Raw genomic sequence first — 20617 nt, 5'->3', positions numbered from 1 at the left:
AAAGTGAAATGCTTCCTTCCTCATGCAGAATGACCCTTCTGTTAACAACGGGGTCTAATTCCTGCATGGTAGATGGTAAGGTCATTGAATGGTCTAGAGCCCCTCCAGCCAACTGTCCAAGGGAAGAGCGTGTCCCAGGGACAGAAAGTGGAGCTGAGGAGGATGGGACTAAATGGCGGCCCTCTGCCCTCCCGTCCCATCATTGGGATGACTTCTGATTTGTCTCTGAGAGGGACCTGACCTGGAGTTTGGGAGTGAGGCCTCGGACTCTTCTGAAGTCTGAGTGGAGGGAACTGGGGCATAATGCTCTCACTCAGAGCCACAAGGAAGCTCAGGATGGAGGTGGATCCAAATGACCAGTCTGCTGGAGCGAGCTTGGCTGGAGGAGACCCATGGTCCCTGGCAACACCAGGTCACATGATTCTTAGGGAGGAGGTCTCCCCAGCTCTAAGGAGCTATGCATGAATGTGTCCCTGAGTTTGGGAGGGGGTGGCCTTGGCAGCAGAGGATACTCGGGGGCCATGAGGCTTCCTCCAGTGTCTACAAAGTGGTGACAGGGTGCACGCTCCCACCTCCCATAGTCCAGCGTGTAGCCACAGTCTGAGGACAGCAGCATCTGGACCCAAAGAGAACATGCGCAAGATGTGAGCCCCAAACTGATACGAGAACCTAAAGAGCTTCAATGAAAGCACATAAGGCATCTCTGAGTCTTAGCAATAATATGGTTTATGAATTTAAACATTCAGTAGGGAAATAGGAAAAAATCATTAACATAAAGGAATAGAATAATTCAATTGATAAGCTGAAGTTAATAAATATATACTCATCGTGAAGTTAAGTCAGAAAGAGAAAAACAAATACCGTATGCTAACACATATATATATGGAATCTAAAAAAAAAAACAAATGGTTCTGAAGAACCTAGGGACAGGACAGGAATAAAGACGCAGACGTAGAGCATGGACTTGAGGACACGGGGAGGGGGAGGGGGAAGGGTAAGCTGGGATGAAGTGAGAGAGTAGCCTTGACATATGTACACTACCAAATGTAAAATAGCTAGCTAGTGGGAAGCAACTGCATAGCACAGGGAGATCAGCTCGGTGCTTTGTGCCCCACTAGAGGCGTGGGATAGGGAGGGTGGGAGGGAGATGCAAGAGGGAGGGGATATGGGGATATATGTATACATACAGCTGATTCACTTTGTAATACAGCAGAATCTAACACAAGATTGTAAAGCAATTATACTCCAATAAAGATGTTAATAAATAAATAAAAATATATATACTCAAAAACTAGAGACTATATATTTTTAGATATCAAAGGAATATTTACAAAAATGATCAGATACTGGTCTACAAAGGAAACTTTAACCAGTTTTTCATAACCGAGATTTTTCTTTCCTGGGACATACGATCTGATCCAAAAAAAAAAAAAGTTTGGAAATGGATAAGTTTTTAATGACTCAGAGCATAGTTAACTCCTGAAAATTAGTAAAACATTCTTGCAACTTACACTTAGAATAAAGAAGATTCTACAAATGAGAAAAGGGCTTTATGTAGGCATTGTTAAACAGGACCTTTCTCTTGACCCTGCCTGGGAAAGCAATAGACCAGTGGGTAAGCATCATGCGGAGGCCCCCAGAAGGCTCAAAAGGTGAAGCTGCCTTCCAAGTGAAGCAGCTTTTAGTCCAGTTACCCTAGCAAACAAAAAGAGAAGAGCACAAACCATTCAAGCCTGCAGAACTCTATCTCTGATAACACTGGAAATTTATTTATATATGTTTGTTTCCTTTGTTACTTTTTATGTGTTCTGCCTTGGAATTTAGTATTAGCCCTTTACATACACACACACATATATATAGGAGTATGTATACTCTGGCATGCCTCAATGTTATTCAGGGGAGCCAAGATATTGAAAGCCAGAGTACAGACAAAGCACAGAAGGGAGAGGACAGTCCTAAACACTTGAGATCTACTGGCTGTTGAGGATGAGAGGAATCCGCTTGCTGAAGTCAAGGAGAGTGATTCAACAGCCTCACCACCTCTGGGAAATTTACTTCTGAGCCCAAAATCTTGGATGTTTTGTATTCTGCCTAGGAGTCTGCGCATGTCTAAAGCTAGACAAGAACCTTTATGGGAAGCCCTTCTGCTCTCTTCAATTTTTTGCTCACTTTGAGTTCTCGAGGGAGCCACTTCTGTCCTTTCATTACCTTGAGGCATCATTGGAAACACTGTCTCTGTGGCTCCCTGCTCGCTTTGGAAGAAGCACTGAAGCATACGGGCCACTGTAGAGATGATTCTCTATCGTCTCTGCTGAGTCTTCAGATGTAGCTACTTGCCTCGTATCACCCAGATTACCTAGGAAAGCACAGACCTCTCTTTCTGCATCACCTGAATGGCCAAGATTGCAAGCTGGCAAGAGACAGCGCAGCTGGGTGCAGAAGGAGCTTCCCTCTCAGGCAGGGTAAAAACAAGTCTGGATTAACAGGCAAAACTGTTCCAAGAGCAATTTTTTTTTTCTCTTATGAAGCACTGCCTTAAGGAATGAGGCACTTTCCCCTGAGAAATGCAGGATAATGAAAAAAACTGACATTGTCTAGGTAATTCCTGAATGTTCAGGTCCCTGTAACCTAAAGAGTTACAGTCTACGATGCACTGCCATTAAGGCCTCAAGTCAGTCTGCATATATCAGGAAAGAAAAATATTTCATTGATATTCTATTTCTGTCTTCTTAGTTAGATAAATCTTAATTTGCACCATGGTGGTGTAGCTGGGTGCTATCCTAGGTAGTGCTTGTGGTTGGCTCTGATAGAGCCAAAACTGCCAGAAAAACATGAGTGACTTTCCAATGTGAAAAATTTCAAGGTTTGTTTAGTTACAGTATTAGTTAAAGTTGTACTGGTTGAGCGGCTGTAACAACCTCCAAAATGAGTAAAGCTTCAAACCCAAGAGAAGCTTACTTCTTGCTTATGCCATGTCCAAACAGGGCATTCCTAATCAGCAGGCACCTCACTTCCAAGTGATGATCAACAGGGATCACCTTCTAATTTGTGGCTTCCAAGGTTACTTGGGTGATGATCCCTTTTGCAGCCAATCAGAAGGAGGCAAAATCATAGAGCGTATCTTGAGGGAGGTAGCAGTGGGCTTGGCTGGGAGCTAGCATATGTTACTCATGCTTCTGTTTCATTTACTGGAAATCAGTCACATGTCCACACGGGGGAAGCTGAGAACTACAGCTAAGCTACAGCTCAGGAAAAAGAAGAAACAGGTTTGGTAAATATCTAGCAGGCTCTCTCACTCTGGTCTTCTAAATTCATTTTGGTTACCAATTTTTTTTTTCTTTTTTTTGGAACTGGGAATATTCTTAAAAATCAATGCAATCTACCACTAACTTGAAATGTATTCTATAGGCAATACCACCACACTTAAACGACCATCGAAGTTATTCTATATTAAATTTCCTATTCTGAATCTTTTTCATGTTTCTTTCCTAATCAGATATCCTTCTCATATAGCCTTGTCTTCTCCCTTTCTGCCTAAAGATTTGATTTTCTTCTTTGACTACTACCCACAGTCCATTCCAAAAGAACACCAGCTTTAGAGCTCATTCAGCTCAGCTAGCCAGGAAAGAGAAGCAGCTCACTGCAATTCCTTCCTTAGCTAGGGGCTTTCTCTCCCCAATGTTCCATATCCTCCACTTGGCAAACCCAAATTGTCCCACCTGTTCAGGAACTCAGGAGAAGGTCATGGGTCAGAGAGCTGTCCCTTTATCCTCACGCAACCCAGATGCTGACACCAAACCTTGTGTAAACATCAGCACAAACAGGGGAAGACGCAGTCAGTGTCAGACTAGCTGCCACTAGGCACCATCTGATGTTTGTGGAGACTGACGTGGAGAAGTGCTTCTGAGAAATCCCCCTTTGGCAGTGCAGCAGAAATTTCACATCCACCCTAAAATCACTTGCTGAGCGATTTGCACTCTGCCACAAAAGTTTCTATCAGCAGAAAGGACAGCTGGGGTTTGGGTATGAAAATACCACCTTAGACTGTGTTTGCTAAGACCCACAGAAAGAGATGCTCTCAAGTCTTCCTGGCAGTTCCTGTAAGGCTCTTAATGAGGCACCTTATTTGAAAAAGAAAAAAGCAAACCCAGAAAGCAAAAGCTGAGATGCCAAAGTGATGGCCGCATATTAGAAATATCGAGATAGCGTGGGTGCAGAAGTGATGTTTCTAGGACAGTCTGATATGCATCCAGACACGACAAGGGTAACTATAGCACGATGAGTACCCTGGACAATCTGTCACAATCCGCCAGCGGAAGCAAGGGGCCAACTGGAATGGCTCAAGCTCTTCCTGCCCCAGCTGGGCAGGTCTCAAGACATCTGCCACTGAACACATGCTGCACAGCAATGGTACTAAATCCTAAAGACCTTGCACATTCTGCTGTGTTTTTGTCTGTGTTTTACTGAGTGTCTCCTCCTTCTGATTTCTTGTGTTCATCCTGACTTCTAGGTCTCTCCTTATGACTGGGGACAATTCCCACAGCCTTGACCTATTGGTCTGACCCACCCCTTCATTTCTTCCTGTGTCCCAGGGCTAGACCATCATCACGTTGTACCAATTTTCCAGTCCAATCTTCTGTTTTTGTTTCTTACATAAAACCCAAACAACAGCTATCCTACAGCCCTGATAAAACTATCATGACGAACTTCTGTTACTCTGTATATCACAATTTAAATATTTCCTTGTGTCTCTTCTCTCTTTGTGGACCTCAAACATCACCTGTCTTCTATACTTTTTCCTAAGACTTAAACTCAGTCAGGAGGTCACTAAATAATCTGACAAATTGCAAAAAAATGTGTTAAGACGGGTTATACATAAATGTGCCTTATACACTAAGGAATGAGTCTGCGTAAAATAGAGATGAATAGGGTTCTGTAACAAAGCAGGTGGTCCTAGTGGAGGGAACATCTAGCATCTGGTAGACTTGTAAGGGAAATGTTTGGGAAAAAAAGGTTTATTGTGTCCTTTAAATAACACAGTAAAGTGACTCTTCTCTGCTTTCCATCTACAGCCATCATTGTTTCATGTTTTTCTCAGAAACCATAAAGCATTTTGTGGGACAGTAACTACTGCTGTATTTATAGTTTGCTTCAAATAAACTGACATAATGATATTTAACAGGATTTTTTATTTGATGTATTAACATAAGTACAAAAGGCTAGAGAGACAATATTTAATCTACCCTCAGAATGATTAAGAATTGTATGTGCACTTCTATGTATCATGTTCTCAACTCATTTGGCTTACTCCATGGATATCAGTCTATTTAAATACTAGTAGGTGAATTAAGATTAAGTAATGGAATAAAAAATCTGAGTGGAGAGATGAAAATAGCAAAAATCGTATCTGCATAAATACATGGTTAGAGAACAAGAAAGTTGAAAGCTTTTCAGGAGTTGATAGAAGAGTCAACAGAAGTTGATAGAAGAACTCAAGGCAAGAGTGGGCAGTAAGACTAGTCCTAAGTCCACATAAGGCTTGATAAAATGCTAACTGACAACAGTAAGATTCATTGATCACAGGGGTATAGGCCAATTTGCAGTGAACTACAATAATCAAAATGCCTCCACAAAGGCATACAAGGAAAATTGATATGCATAATGATGACTATAAGTCACTGAAAGATCCTGAATGCCTCTGAATCACTAAAAATGTGATTGTGCTCAATATAATTTTAGGGGTACATGCATTTATTTCTGAACAAAGAGACTTAAAAACTATTTCCTTTTGCAAGGAGCTATTTTGCTAAAAATCATAAAATTTTTGAGCTAGAAATTGTCCTGTTGCAGTACCAAAGTTGAATTGTTAATTCAGTAGAAAACACTAAACCAGAAAACAGAGGGTTGTCAGGGACACTGGGGAATTTGAGACCAATGCTGCATAGGTAGGGGTGAAGGGGGTAGAGACTAGGGGAGGCATGCCTCGCATGAGATCCAGAATAACAAACATGATTTGTCAAATTCCAGATAGGGTAAATCCATACCACTGAGCCCATGTGATCTGTGTGGTCAAAAATCTATGGACAAACCACCAAAGTGTGGGAATTAGAAGGAAGGGTGATCAGTAGTCTGAGGTAACATCCTGATATATTTCTTAGAAAGTACAGGGATCTTAGTGGTCTGACCATCAAAACCAGCATCCTGCCTCTGCCCACCCCCCAACCCCGTTTTACCAAAGGGAAAACTATAGCTTAAGTAAAATGAATTGTCCAAGGCCATAGAGTTGGAAGCAGCAGAACTGGGTATTATATTGCAAGTTTTATATTTTCTGGGCAACATTCTTTTCAATCTAAAAAGCAATCTCCAGGCACACGTGACGGAGGGCTCAAACCATCCAGTGATTTACTTAGTTTTTTTCTTCCCGGACATACAAGTAATCTGATGGCCAGAGGAGGAAACTCAAGTCAATTTCTGCTTTTTTTTAAAAAAAAATTCACTCTGTAACACAAGATGTCTCAGACCAGATGGCGTTTTATCCTTGGACCAATCTTCCTTCTGAACGGAAAAGAGGAACGTCCTCCTCATGGAACTGTAAATTACCTCAAGCTACTAACTGATACCCTCCCACTATTCATACAGGCAGCTGTCTGTTAGCCCTACATCAATTCAAAACGCAACCAGGCATAGCTGAGTTTGTCGTCCTAAATTCAAATAAATCTCTACTTTGATGACCTGTGAGCTAAACAAACAAACAATTGTTATTTAACGCCTGATAACGGATACAAGATACCATCTCGACCCCAAGGACCTTAGAGTTTACAGATTATTTCTCCTTCAGAGGAATCTAAGTAATGGAATTGTTCTAAATCACTTTTGTAAAGGATCAACCTCTAAAAAAAAAAAAATCACACCATATAACAATAGATAAGTGATTTGTTGTACTGTCGGGCATGGGGTAATGGTAGAGAATTCCTGGCTCTGATTCTGTTTTTTTTTTTCATTTCCAGATAAACCTTGATTTATTTCTATGAACTAAAAGTTTTATAAGCACATTTATTATGCATTTATTTAACTATACCTATATTATATAACATACATAACGTGCTAAAACAAACTTTCTTTGAACTCAGCTTTTGGTAAATTCTGAGCAAACAATCCTGTGGCTTAAAGTGGTTAAGTGCAAAATATAATTGCCCTTGACTCTCTTTGAATGTGACTCTGCACACCTAGTCTCAAGGTCAGGATCTTCTCCTGGGCAACAGATGCTGGCTGCTCAGCTATGTTTCCCCTCCTCAGCTCAGCACCACCACCTGGGGTTTCTCCTTGTGTTCGGTGATGTTATTTTATTCTCAGGTTCATAATTATAAATAAAGTAATTGAAAACAACTGGCTCTCTTCCTTTGCATTTTCTGTCCTAAGTGACAAATAAGAATTCCCCGTGCCCTTTTCTCTCTGTTCTTCAACAAATACCATTTATTAGAAAGTGATATGAATATGCTTCCTCAACTTCCCCTAACCAAAAATCCATTGAGGAGACATATTTTTTAAATTATGTGTTTAACTTTCTGAATAAGTAATACATTCACAAGAATAAATCCACAAGTGCAAAACAGCCTAGAGTGAAGTGTACTTCTCCCCTTCTAGCTGAAGATACAATTACATATTCACATTCTCCCCGCCCCCTTTACACCAATTTTTTTTAACATCTTTATTGGAGTGTAATTGCTTTACAACGGTGTGTTAGTTTCTGCTGTACAACAAAGTGAATCAGCTGTATGTATACATATATCCCCATATCCCCTCCCTCTTGCATTTCCCTCCCACCCTCCCTATCCCACCCCTCTAGGTGGTCACAAAGCACCAAGCTGATCTCCCTGCGCTATGCAGTTGCTTCCCACTGGCTATCTATTTAAACATTTGGTAGTATATATATGTCAATGTTACTCTCTCACTTCATCCCAGCTTACCCTTTCCCCTCCCCATGTCCTCAAGTCCATTCTCTACGTCTGTGTCTTTATTCCTGTCCTGCCCCTAGGTTCACAGAACCCTTTTTTTTTTTTTAAGATTCCATATATATGTTAGCATACAGTAGTTGTTTTTCTCTTTCTGACTTACTTCACTCTGTAAGACAGACTCTAAGTCCATCCACCTCACTACAAATAGCTCAATTTTGTTTCTTTTTATGGCTGAGTAATATTCCATTGTATATATGTGCCACATCTTCTTTATCCATTCATCTGTTGATGGACACTTAGGTTGCTTCCAAGTCCTGGCTATTGTTAAGTAGTGCCACAATGAACACTGTGGTACATGTCTCTTTTTGAATTATGGTTTTCTCAGGGTATATGCCCAGTAGTGGGATTGCTGGGTCATATGGTAGTTCTATTTTTAGTTTTTTAAGGAACCTCCATACTGTTCTCCATAGTGGCTGTATCAATTTACATTCCCACCAACAGTGCAAGAGGGTTCCCTTTTCTCCACACCCTCTCCAGCATTTATTGTTTGTAGATTTTCTGATGATACCCATTCTGACCGGTGTGAGATGATACCTCATTGTAGTTTTGATTTGCATTTCTCTAATGATTAATGATGCTGAGTATCCTTTCATGTGTTTGTTGGCAATCTGTGTATCTTCTTTGGAGAAATGTCTATTTAGGTCTTCTGCCCATTTTTGGATTGAGTTGTTTTTTGATATTGAGCTGCATGAGCTGCTTGTATATTTTGGAGATTAATCCTTTGTCAGTGGCTTCATTTGCAAATATTTTCTTAGGGTTGTCTTTTCATCTTATTTATGGTTTCCTTTGCTGTGCAAAAGCTTTTAAGTTTCATTAGATCCCATTTGTTTACTTTTGTTTTTATTTCCATTTCTCTAGGAGGTGGGTCAAAAAGGATCTTATTGTGATTTAAGTCATAGAGCGTTCTGCCTATGTTTTCCTCTAAGAGTTTTATAGTGTCTGGCCTTACATTTAGGTCTTTAATCCATAATGAGTTTATTTTTGCCTTTATACCAATTTTATCATACAAATCACACTGCTTCACAGCTTTTTTTTTTTTTTTTTTGCTAACAGCAAAAAAGCTCTTCCATATTAGTGTATAGAGAGCATCCTCATTGCTTTTTTAAAAAAAGTACATATTGATCGGTTGTTTCTCGAATATGTTTCTCAAATGTAGATTCTCAAATAGAGGTGTTTTAAACAGTGGCACTGAAATAACTAAACATTATTCCATGCCTGTTCACAAGGGAACAGAGGCAAAATAAGCCCCAGTCGTCCAGCTCTGTAAAGCACAAACAACTCAGTTCTCAAGAGTCATGAAAATTATACATATATATACACTTGAGATCAGTGAACTGATGCTTTTGTTGCTAATCTAGGTATGCAAAATATCAGTGACTGCTTCTTCACTAATCCATCCATGATAGGGAGCTCCAACTTTATCATTGAGACAGCGAGAATAATTGGATAGTCCTGCCATTTGACTGCTGCTTCTAAGGTGTGGACAGTCAGTAACATAATTGCCCTATAAAGTCATAAACTCATAAACACCTTAAGAAGTGACACTTGTTGATAGCTTTATAGTGTACCAAATACTGTTTTGACCTCTTTACAAGGATTATCTCACTTAAAACCTCAAAATAATATTATAAAATTATTATTCTGCTATTACAGCCAAGAAAAAGGAGGCAAAAGAGCATAAGTAATTGATCACAGTCTACAATATTACGTGATACAACTAGTATCCTAAAGAGAATATCTAAACAGGACCCTAGGCTTAGCCCCTGTGTTGTACTGCCATGGTCTCCTCCTTCAGCGTACTAACCAGCTGACTTCACTAACTCTTAGCCAGGAGACACCTAGTACAGTCTCGGAGTCAGAAGCGCCAAAGCTCGCCTCCTGCTCTACTGTTTCCTGGTTATGTCACCTTGGGTAAGGCTCTGAACCCTCCTCGGAGCCACTGGGGATAATGAAATTTAGAACTATTGAGTCAAACACTGTCTCCACTTTGAGTGGTGTTCCCCTTGGCATTATGCAATATTTCATTTTTGTAAGAATCAAATAAGAGAATACACATAAATGAGGTTAAGTCCTTGACAGGAATAAATGCCCAATAACTGGGAGTTTAAGTAATAACAGAAGTGACATCAATCAGTGTTGACTTCCTAAAGAAACTGTAGCTGGACAAGAATTTAAGAATATAAACAAGCCCGAATGTCCCTGAAATCCTTAGTTTGATGGCCTTGACTTTCTGAGACATTGGGGAGACTCAGAAACATCAGAGGCTAGGATGATCTCCTAAGAGCTACTTTTGCTTGCAAGACATCAAATGTAAGCACGTTATCTACTGACTCATGGTAAGCACGATATGCTCTGAAAAAACACGACAAAGCAGCTAAAATATCTCTACCCCAAATTTGACTTAACCCTTCTTATTGCTGGGGGAGCAGCAGAAGCTAGACTTTTCCAGATACTGAAAGTTCAATTTCATTCCTTATCTCTTACCTGGGAGAGGTACCAGTGCCTAGGGAGAAAGTCCTTTTAACACAGGGCTTGAGGCTTTCAAAAAAGATCTGAGTCATTTTTTAACAGCTTTGTTTAGATAAATACCATACAATTCACCCATTGAAAGTGTACAATTCTATGTTTTCTAGTGTATTCACATAGTTGTGCAACGATCACCAGGTCAAGTTTAGAATATTTTCATCACCCCCAAAAGAATCTGCGCACCCATTAGCAGTCACCCCCCAATCTCCCCATCTCCCTCCAGCCTCTGGCAATCACTAATCTGTTTTCTGTCCCTAGAGATTTACCTATTTTGGACATTTCATATAAGTGGAATAATATCATTTGTGATCTTTTTGAATCACTTCTTTCACTTAGCATAATGTTTTCAAGGTTTATCCATACTGTAGCATACATCAGTATTTCATTTTTTTATTACCAAGTAATATTCCATTGTACGGATATATCACCTTTTGTTTATCCATTCACAGTTGATGGACACTTAGATTGCTTCTATTTTGGGGTTATTAGGAATAATGCTGCTATGAACGTTTGTGTACAAGTTTTTGTGGGTGTATGTATGCTCATTTCTCTCAGGTGTATACCTAGGAGTGGAACTGCTGTGACACATGGTAACTCCATGTTAAACCTTTTGAGAAACCGCCAAACTGTTTTCCAAGGCGCTGCACCATTTTTCATTCCTATAGCCAGAGCCACTTTTAAAGCCTAGTATTCCATGTTCACTTTTTTAAAAAATTAGTGGCTTTGCTTTGACCTGTCATTTTACATCTGTTAGGGTGACTGGCTAAAGAGCCAGGTTAAGTGATAAGGTTATCAAAGGAAAATAAAATCACACATTAAATCATCAGAATGCTTTGTTTCAACATCTTCTGTCCCTTTTTTTGTTGACAATCTAGTCACGCTTGTCATCTAATCCTTTAGTTACAATGCATTTTTTTCCTCCCTGAACCTTCTCCAACAGTGTTCTTGGCATGAGAAAACAATTCACACTACCTGTGCATTAGTTACCCCAATGCTAGTGGTTTTAGTTTTTGTATCAGTTTGTTTAGCTGCTTTCCTGCTGCTTTTACAAATGTAACCTCTAGATTCACAGTTATAGTTTGACAAGAAAATGAATAGATGGTGTCAAACAACAAAATGAAATAAAATGATAAATTTTTGGTGAAATCATGTTTCACTATGTTATTCGTTATCCAAGAAAATAAAAAGTAAACTGAGCCATAAGTTTAATTGTACATGCACTCTTGGTCGTTTGGGAAATCCATAAAATTGTATCTCCTAACAGTTAGGAAGACAGGTATTGTATTAATGTAGCAATAATGTAATATTACTTATTTTAACATGGGTTGCAATTCAAATATATAGTTGAATATTATTTTCTTTGTACATATCAAGTTAGAAAGCTGTATAGTTGTAATACTGTTGTGTTTTTTTTTTTGGAATTCCTCCTTCGGTGGTGTCTTCAGGTGCATTCAAAGCAATTCCACAAAATATTAACTGGGTGTCAACCATCTGTAAGGCACTGTGCTAAACACTCTTTTGAAAGGAATTTTAGAAGCTATTATTCTTCTGAATGTGCTCATTGGAAGCAAATATTCATCCATGGATGGTGGATTTTATTTGGGGAAATGGTCAAAAGTAATTCAAAGTCAATTCTGATGTATGAGGTGGGTAAGATCTATCAAGCACCGTGACATTCTTAACAGTCAAAATTATGTGTGACTATAAATTTATGAGGCTGGTCTTCTTGTGTGGTTCATTAACCAGATTTGAAGAAAAGTGCACAAGAGGAGTTCTAGCAATATTCAGAGATATAGAGACAATGGTTAAGCATGTGGTGCCAAAGTGACTGTTTTAATGGATGGCAATCTTTGGATGTATTAGTCCTGGCATGTTTCACTCACTCACTCATTGCTTATGGTCACACATTATAAAGTGCCAAAAAATACTGGACCCAGTAAAACTTAGCCACATCCATAGCCAGGATAACGTCATTTTCTAGACAACTGCTAGCACATGTGATTTATAGTTTTCCGTAGCCAGAAAGGAGCTGGGGCTTGAATGATACCTGTTCTAACAAAGGAACTGACCGGAAGGAAAGCGTTCCAACTGACAGATGCCTCTTCAGTGCTTCAGATGCTTCAGTGCTAGTCATGGATATAGAGGAATTCTTTGTAGTCCCGAATCTTTTGAGGTCTCTGATATTTGGAATGTCAAACAATACATGGGAGCAAAATAATTTTAATTCTAACCAAGAGGAGACAGCCTCAGTGGACAAAAGAATATTGGATTTAGGTAATTCTGTTTAATTATTGAAGGGTGGAGAAAAGAAGCAAATAGCAGAGATCTGCCATAAATGAAAATTCTGACTTGGTATCTTAGGACGAGGTCGAGCCAGAGACATAATGCTTTCAAGTGGTTGGAGAAGAGGATCTCAAGCCATAGTTTCATGGCTTGAGTGGCACTACTTGTAGAAGTAGTCATGGAAAGAGAACTTGGCTCTTATTACAAGACTGAAATTAGTTTAACAGAGCGTTAGAGGAATAAATCAAGGTTCAGTGCTACGTACTGACTACTTGCTTCATTCTACGTCTTTCCCGACTTCTTTGGACTATCCTCAATCTGAAAGCTTCTCTTTCACAGCCTAGTCCAAGAATTGTAGATAAGGTGATTAGTTTCCTAGGGCTACAGGAAGAACTGACCACAAAAACTGGGTGGCTTAAAACAACAGGAATTTTTGTCTCACAGTTCTGGACATCTGAAGTCTGAAATCAAGGCGTCAGCAGGATTTGTTCCTTCTACAGGCTGAGGAAGTATCTGTTCTGTGCCTCTTTTCCAGTTTCCTGTGGTTGCTGGGAATCCTTGGTATTCTTAGGTTTGTAGATGCCTCACTCCAATCTCTGCCTCTACTGTCACAGGGCTTTCGTCCCTTTGTGCCTGTGTCCAAATTTCCCTTATAAGGACACCAGTCATTGGAGTAGGGCCAGCACAGGACTGGGGACCTGAAATAAACACTGACTTATTCTTACCTGTTACTCCATGAACGTACAGAATCTGACTATTCATTTCTTCATCGACTTCCACTTCTAGCAGAGGGACTTTTACACAATAGATATTTAATAATGACTTATTGAGTAATGAATGACAACTAGCAGGAAGATCTAAAAATGCTTTAAGCTCAATCATGGGAAAAGTTGTTACAAGTTATCTTTTCATCTCTGAGTATTGGGGATAAAGACGATAGAGAGGGGTCACAATTGCTCACAGAATTGACATCAACTCTACAGAATGGGGAACTACACAGGGATGCTTCACTTATTTCCCAGACTCTGATGCTATTAAAGGTCTTTAGAGGCTTTGTTTCATCCTTCTGTGATAGCTGTGCTGGGGTGATGACATTTCATCTTGAATGTCTAGAGGCTTGTTAGCAGAGACCCTGTCACCGCCAGGGATCACAGCATTTCTGTGCTCAGTCCTTAGGGCACTGATCTCAGCTGTACAGCTGGACTCAGCAGCAGACGCCACATGTTCTAACATGACAAGCAGCTGGATCTCCAGCCAACAGGCAGAGAGTTATTTTCCTGAAATGAATGGCAGTTTGCAAAGCAGAGCAGGGGACTGCTTTTTCTTTCGTATGTTGCTCAAATCAGCTCAACTTCAGCAATCACAGAGATCCGAAGAGGAAAAAGCCGTTTATTTTGGCAGTGTGGAGCTAATGTGTGTTTAGAGCAGGTGGAAAGCAGCAGCCCAATCTGCCTAATCTATTTCTGCAAAACTGGTGCGAGGTGGGATTAGCTATAAAGCCAACACAGAGATGGAGATAGGAAAGGCTAAACACCTAAGCATACAAGTAAACTTTTGGCATTCAGAGTGTTTTTATACATGCTCTCTGTGAGCAAAATTATCAACACAGCATGGCTTTCACTTTCTTAACCATCTATCTTTGTTGCAGGACAATCTCTCTGTCCCCGAAAGCTGTAAATCAGGAAGTGAGCAACAGAATGACTACAGGCTTTAAACCAACACTCTGAGACTTGAAACTATCAAGGAAATGGCGACTTCGTTTCCAGCTAAAGTAGATGTCTGCCTGACTCTCAGTTGGAGCAGTGCTCTTGCCAGTTAGAGGGACATCTCCTCCTTTATTCCCAAAGAAAGTAAAATGTCAGCTAGCCAGAAAGGATTTTTTTCCATTTCTTGTTTAGTCGGTGGATTGTGGCACTTCAAGCCATCAGGGGAGGGAAATGTATAGCCTACTTTAACTTTCTGTCTGAGCGACTCTTTTGAAACATTGTTTTCCAAAAAGTATTTCATCCTTCATGTTTTTCACTCCTAGTGAGAGCTGAATGAGCAAACATGTTGACAGAACTGTTCCTCAAGTAAAATATTTTACATGTTAGAGTTTAATTCTACAAAGCCGTTCAAATTTGATGAACTGGGTCAAGAAGACAAGCAAATAGCACATGAAATGCTTGCTTTATAGTCATGGATATAGAGGAATTCTTTGTAGTCCCGAATCTTTTGAGGTCTCTGATATTTGGAATGTCAAACGATACATGGGAGCAAAATAATTGTAATTCTAACCAAGAGGAGACAGCCTCAGTGGACAATAGAATATTGGATTTAGGTAATTCTGTTTAATTATTGAAGGGTGGAGAGAAGAAGCAAATAACAGAGATCTGCCATAAATGAAAATTCTAACCTGGTATCTTAGGACGAGGTCGAGCCAGAGATATAATGCTTTCCGTGGTTGGAGAAGAGGCTCTCAAGCCATAGTTACATTTGGGCTTTTACACACTTTTAAACATAGAGTCAGTCTATTTTAAGGTAAATTTAGCAGAATAATAGAACGTCTCTCACTGGTAAGCTGTTCATTGGAACTGTTCCAAGTGGAACTGTACAGAAAGGACCACATATCATTTTAGAATGCACACAGAATTAAAAGTATTTTATGTATGTGTGTGTTGTATAATACAAAAAAAAGAATCATACACTACACCATTAAAACCAAAGTCTGGATCTTTGGAAAGACAATAAAATTGTTTAAAAGAAGGTAAACTTTGATAAATCTGATCATAAGAGAAAAGATAAAATATGTCAATACTCATAAATTATAATAGTCTTTAACTGTATATATAAAAAGGATTAAAAGTATTAAAATATGTATTTATCAATAAACCTGAAAACCTAGAGAAAGTGTCACTGCTTCCTCCTAAGAAAAAGTATATTACCAAAATGACTCAAGAAAAATTTCATAAACCTTTAAAAAAATCTTTTAAAAATGATAGTCAAAGGCTGACAAGATGTACTTCTAAGAAAGAATGAGTCCATGGGAGGGGACTTTGCGGGAGAATGGATACATGTATATGTATGGCTGAGTCGCTTTGCTGTGCACCTGAAACTCTCACAAGGCTACAGTCCAATATAAAAAAGTTAAAAAAAAAAAAAAAAAAGAGTCCAAATGATTTTGTGGGTAAGCACTTCAAAACCTTTAAGGAAAAGATAGTTTCCAAGGTGGAGAACAGAAAAAGAGGGAAAGTTTTAGCTCATCTTAAAACCTGGATTATCTTGATCCTGAAATAAGTGAGAAGTACAAAAAGAATATATAAACACATGCAAAATACACACTCACACACATTATTTCCAAGTAGAACACAGGGATATATTTAAAGAATGATATAGGAATGAAAATATTTTTCAAAATTAAGGAATATAAAGTAATATATATAATAAATTATATATAATAAAATATATAAAATAATCAAAAAAGACATGCAGAAAAGGATTTGATAAAGTTCATCACTCATTCTAAATAAAAGCTCTTAGACAATTAAGAATAGACGAAAACTTCTTTAACTTAATAACGAGTAGTTACCAAAAACCTACAAAAACATGATTTTTAATAACAGAATATTAGAAACATTATCTTTAAATTGTCAGGCACAAGATATTTTTGCCGCTATCATCACCAACATTCAGTATGTTAGCAGAGATCTTTGCTGAAGCAATAATCCAAAAAACATAATGTTGGAAGACTATGAAAGGATGAGATAAAAACTGACGCTAGGGGCTTCCCTGGTGGCGCAGTGGTTGAGAGTCTGCCTGCCAATGCAGGGGACGCGGGTTCGAGCCCTGGTCTGGGAGGATCCCACATGCCGCGGAGCAACTGGGTCCATGAGCCACAACTACTGAGCCTCCACGTCTGGAGCTGTGCTCCTCAACGAGAGGCTGCGACAGTGAGAGGCCCGCGCACCGCGATGAAGAGTGGCCCCCGCTTGCCGCAACTAGAGAAAGCCCTCGCACAGAAACGAAGACCCAACACAGCCATAAATAAATAAATTAAAAAAAAAAAAAGTCAGTTGTCTCTGTGTCTGTCATCTTTTAAAAAAAAAAGAACAAAAAAAAAAACAAAAACTGACGCTAACTTAGATTCTAAGAGTTTCTACCTAAATACACAACTGAAAAACACACATGGACAGAAAGAGGATCAACACAGAAAATCAAGCTCAAGCTTTCCAGTAATGCAGTAATAACCAACTAGACAATGCAATCAGAAGCTTTTTTGTTTTTTTGTTTTTAAAGAGGATTCCATTCAGAGCACAGTAAAACCACAAAACATCTAGGAACAAATTTAAGAATAAACGGCAACCTACTTAATGATTATTTTAAAAGTTCACTACAGAACAATGTAATAAAGAAAACATGGTATGTGTAGTCAATATTACTAGTGTTCCAAAGTAGTGGTATAAATTTATATTCATATTATAGTATGTACATGAGAAGGCCAGTTTCTACCCAGTACTTAGTATTGCCTTAATTATTTTAATTTGCATTTCCTTGATGATGAATGAGGTTGAAACTTTGTTTTAAAAACTTTTGTATTTAGGTCTATAGTTCATCTGGAACTGACTTTTATATAGCATGAGATGGAATTCAGTATTTTCTACCAAACATATTATCATAAGCTAAAATCAAACTAAATCGGTCTAAAACTATTTATTTTTAGAAAAATCTTTACCCAACTATATCATAGTTGCCTGTACATACCATATATATGATCCTATTTCTGAACTTATGATGTTATACTGGTCTGTTTATCTCTGAACCAATTTCACCATTTTAATTGTGATAACTTCAAGTAAGTCTTAAGATTTAATAGTGTAACTCTTCCAACTTTATTCTTCTTCAAGACTGTCCTTACTGTTTGTGGACCATTTACTTTCTAGATATATTTTAAAAGGAGATTGGCCGTTTAAAAAAAATGCTTCTGGAATCTTGTTTGGGGTGGCATTTGATTTAATGATAAAGTAGGAGAAATTTGATATCTTTAATATACAAGTCTTTCAAGGTATTTATTAAGGTCTTCCTTAATTTCTCTAAAGTTTTATAGATTTCTGTGTACAAAAATTTATAAAAACGTATTTTGTTGGTTTATTCCTAGGTACTTAATATTTTTAATACTATTGTAAATAATGTTTTTTATTTCATTTTTAGTTGTTGTTGCTTTGTATGGAGATACTACTGACCTTATGTCTAATGGCCTTGCTAAATTCACTTATTAATTCTAATAGTTTGTCTGTAGAATATTTTGGATTTCCTACATCAGCAATTATGGGTCTTAAGTCTTCCTTTCCAAGTCTTTTATCTTCTGTTTTCTTGCCTTATTGCACTAGCAAACAGCTCCCATACAATGCTGAATTGAAGTGATTACAGTGACAATTATTGCTCTGTCCTTGAACTCAAGGGGAAAGCTTTCAATATTTCATTACTAAGTTTGATGACAGCTATAGGATTTTTGTGGGTATTTGTTACCTTTTTAGAGAATTTCTCTTCCATTCCTTTATGGCTGATTCTCTAAGAGTTTTAATCATAAAAAAATTAGATTTTATGAAATGCCTTTTCTGCATTTAACTAGTTAATCATATGATTTTTCTTCTTTATTCAGTTAATGGTGAATTATAGTAATTGATTTTCAAATATTAAGCCAGACTTGTGATCCTGGAATTAACCCAACTTGGTTGTATCATTTTATGTATCTCTAGATTCAGTTAATTTCCTAATACTTTGAGGTTTTACTCCTAGTGAGAGCTAAATGAGCAAACATGTTGACAGAATTGTTCCTCAAGTAAAATATTTTACATGCTAGAGTTTATTTCTACAAAGCCGTTCAAATTTGTATCTATATACATAAGAAAAATTGCCATGTAATTTTTGTTGGTATCATTTATGCTAACCTCACAAATTGAGCTGGGAAGTGTAACCTCTTTTTCTATTCTCTAGATGATTTATATAAGCTTATTGTTATTTATTTCTTAAAAATTTGGAAAGAATAACTGCCTTTGTCCTCTGGACCTGGAGATTTTTATTATGGGAAAGCTTTAAATAGTGAATTCTATTTCTTTAACAGAGAACTACTCAGATTATCTACTTTTTTTGGTTCTAGTTCTGTTGAATTGTGATTTTTCAGGGAATTTTTCCAATTCATCTAAATTTTTTAATTCATGGGTTAAAAGTTCATGTTTATTATAGCACTCTAGCCAAGTCATGATAATTTTTTACCCAACAAGAATATGATAGAAGCAGCTAAAATCTTAAGTGGACTTGGTAGCCTAATACAGACTAACGACAGAAGTTCAATAAATGTTTCTGTCTTACTTAAATATGTATGTCTGCTGCCTTCTCCTGTCACCAACAAAACAATAATAAATATGATAAACAATATGATACCGCCATCAGAACAAACAAGAATGAATAACTCAAAATCAGATACAAATATTTGTAGGCATACATAGATACAGTTAATTTACCTAATATTTCATTATTTATCCTGATTTTAGACATTTTGATACAACAGAATTCTATTCTTTCATCAAGTACTATATTCCTCCCAGCATGACAAATTAGGGTTTTCCATTTCAATGCTACCTAGTGAATCCAAAGTATAGTATCTGCAGAGTAACCTGTCAAATTGATGAAAGATTTTTTTTTTTTTTCAGTATCAGAAGAAGAACTGAATTTAAGGAGACAAAATCAATTCACAAGCAATTCCGAGTCTTGATGAATATCCAAGTGTTTAGCTCTTGGGTAAAGACAATTGTAATTATATGCATGCCTGAGATCTTTAGCCAGGATGAAAATAGTTATATTCAATAACTCATTTTTCTACATTAGCTGTAAATGTAAAAGGTGATCTAGATAGCTTGGCTTATATTTTACATTGCCCTTATTTCTCAGCACCTTTTCTCCTCATTTTAACACTGTATCTTCATCAGTGCCAAAGTTAGTTTTAAGTTGACTATTTGTAATAATGATTAGAAATCTTTTTCAAAGATTTGCCTTCCTTGAAAATGAAGGATAAAGTTAACATAAACAAAGTATTCCTAAAATAAATTCTTATATAGACATATATGGCAATGGCTGTTTTTAAAATTGAAGTCATGTACGGTAGTCTTATTATCTTGATGTGAATTATGTCTCAATAAAGCTATTAGAAAGCTAATGTGTCTTGGCATTTGATTGTAAAATACAACGTACAAGGAAAAAATATAATTTTCATCACTAAAGAAAATGAAATAGGAATATTTCTAAGTAAAATAGAATGCCTGTGTTTTTATCTTTCACGTAGAACTAGTAGTATTCTAGTCATTTTGTTCTTCATTTTTTTTAAGTTCCAGCAACAGTTATAAGTATGTGTGTTTGTGTGTGCATATGTGCGTGTGGTTACCTAAAAAATTGCTGAAATGATTAACTACAGGAATTACCAAGAAACCATGAAACATAAAAGCAGGCTTCTCATTCTATTATGTACCATAAGCATAGTGCATAAAATGGTCTTAGAACCTCTTAGGCTTCCACATTGTTTTTTCAAAAGCAATCTACCCTGCCCTCCTGCAAAAAATCACTTCCTCTCTGAGACACATATTTCATATCTATGTCACCCTCTGCCTCTTCTTGTCATTATCAGAGTCACTTATTATATGTCTACAATCACACCCTCCTTCTCTTAAATTCATCAGTGAATTAGGGACCCATCTCACTGTCTTTTCCCCGTATGTTGGAGTTATTTTCTATTATATTTTCTCTTTGTAAATCTAAATAAC

The 20617-nt window shown here is 37.7% G+C and overlaps 1 long non-coding RNA gene across 1 annotated transcript in view; it reads left to right on the top strand.

Annotated features, from left to right (window-relative positions):
• The first annotated feature begins 422 nt into the window (after window positions 1–422).
• LOC309610902 overlaps window positions 423–20617 on the top strand; it is a 913322-nt gene continuing 893127 nt past the window's right edge. Inside the window, exon 1 of the long non-coding RNA XR_014234220.1 lies at window positions 423–838. This is a non-coding gene — a long non-coding RNA (uncharacterized lncRNA). The remainder of the gene's footprint in view (window positions 839–20617) is intronic.

This window comes from Balaenoptera borealis, assembly GCF_965194805.1.
Source record: "Balaenoptera borealis genome assembly, chromosome: 14".
Taxonomy (NCBI): Eukaryota; Metazoa; Chordata; class Mammalia; order Artiodactyla; family Balaenopteridae; genus Balaenoptera; species Balaenoptera borealis.
This window is presented reverse-complemented; position numbering and strand designations above follow the sequence as displayed.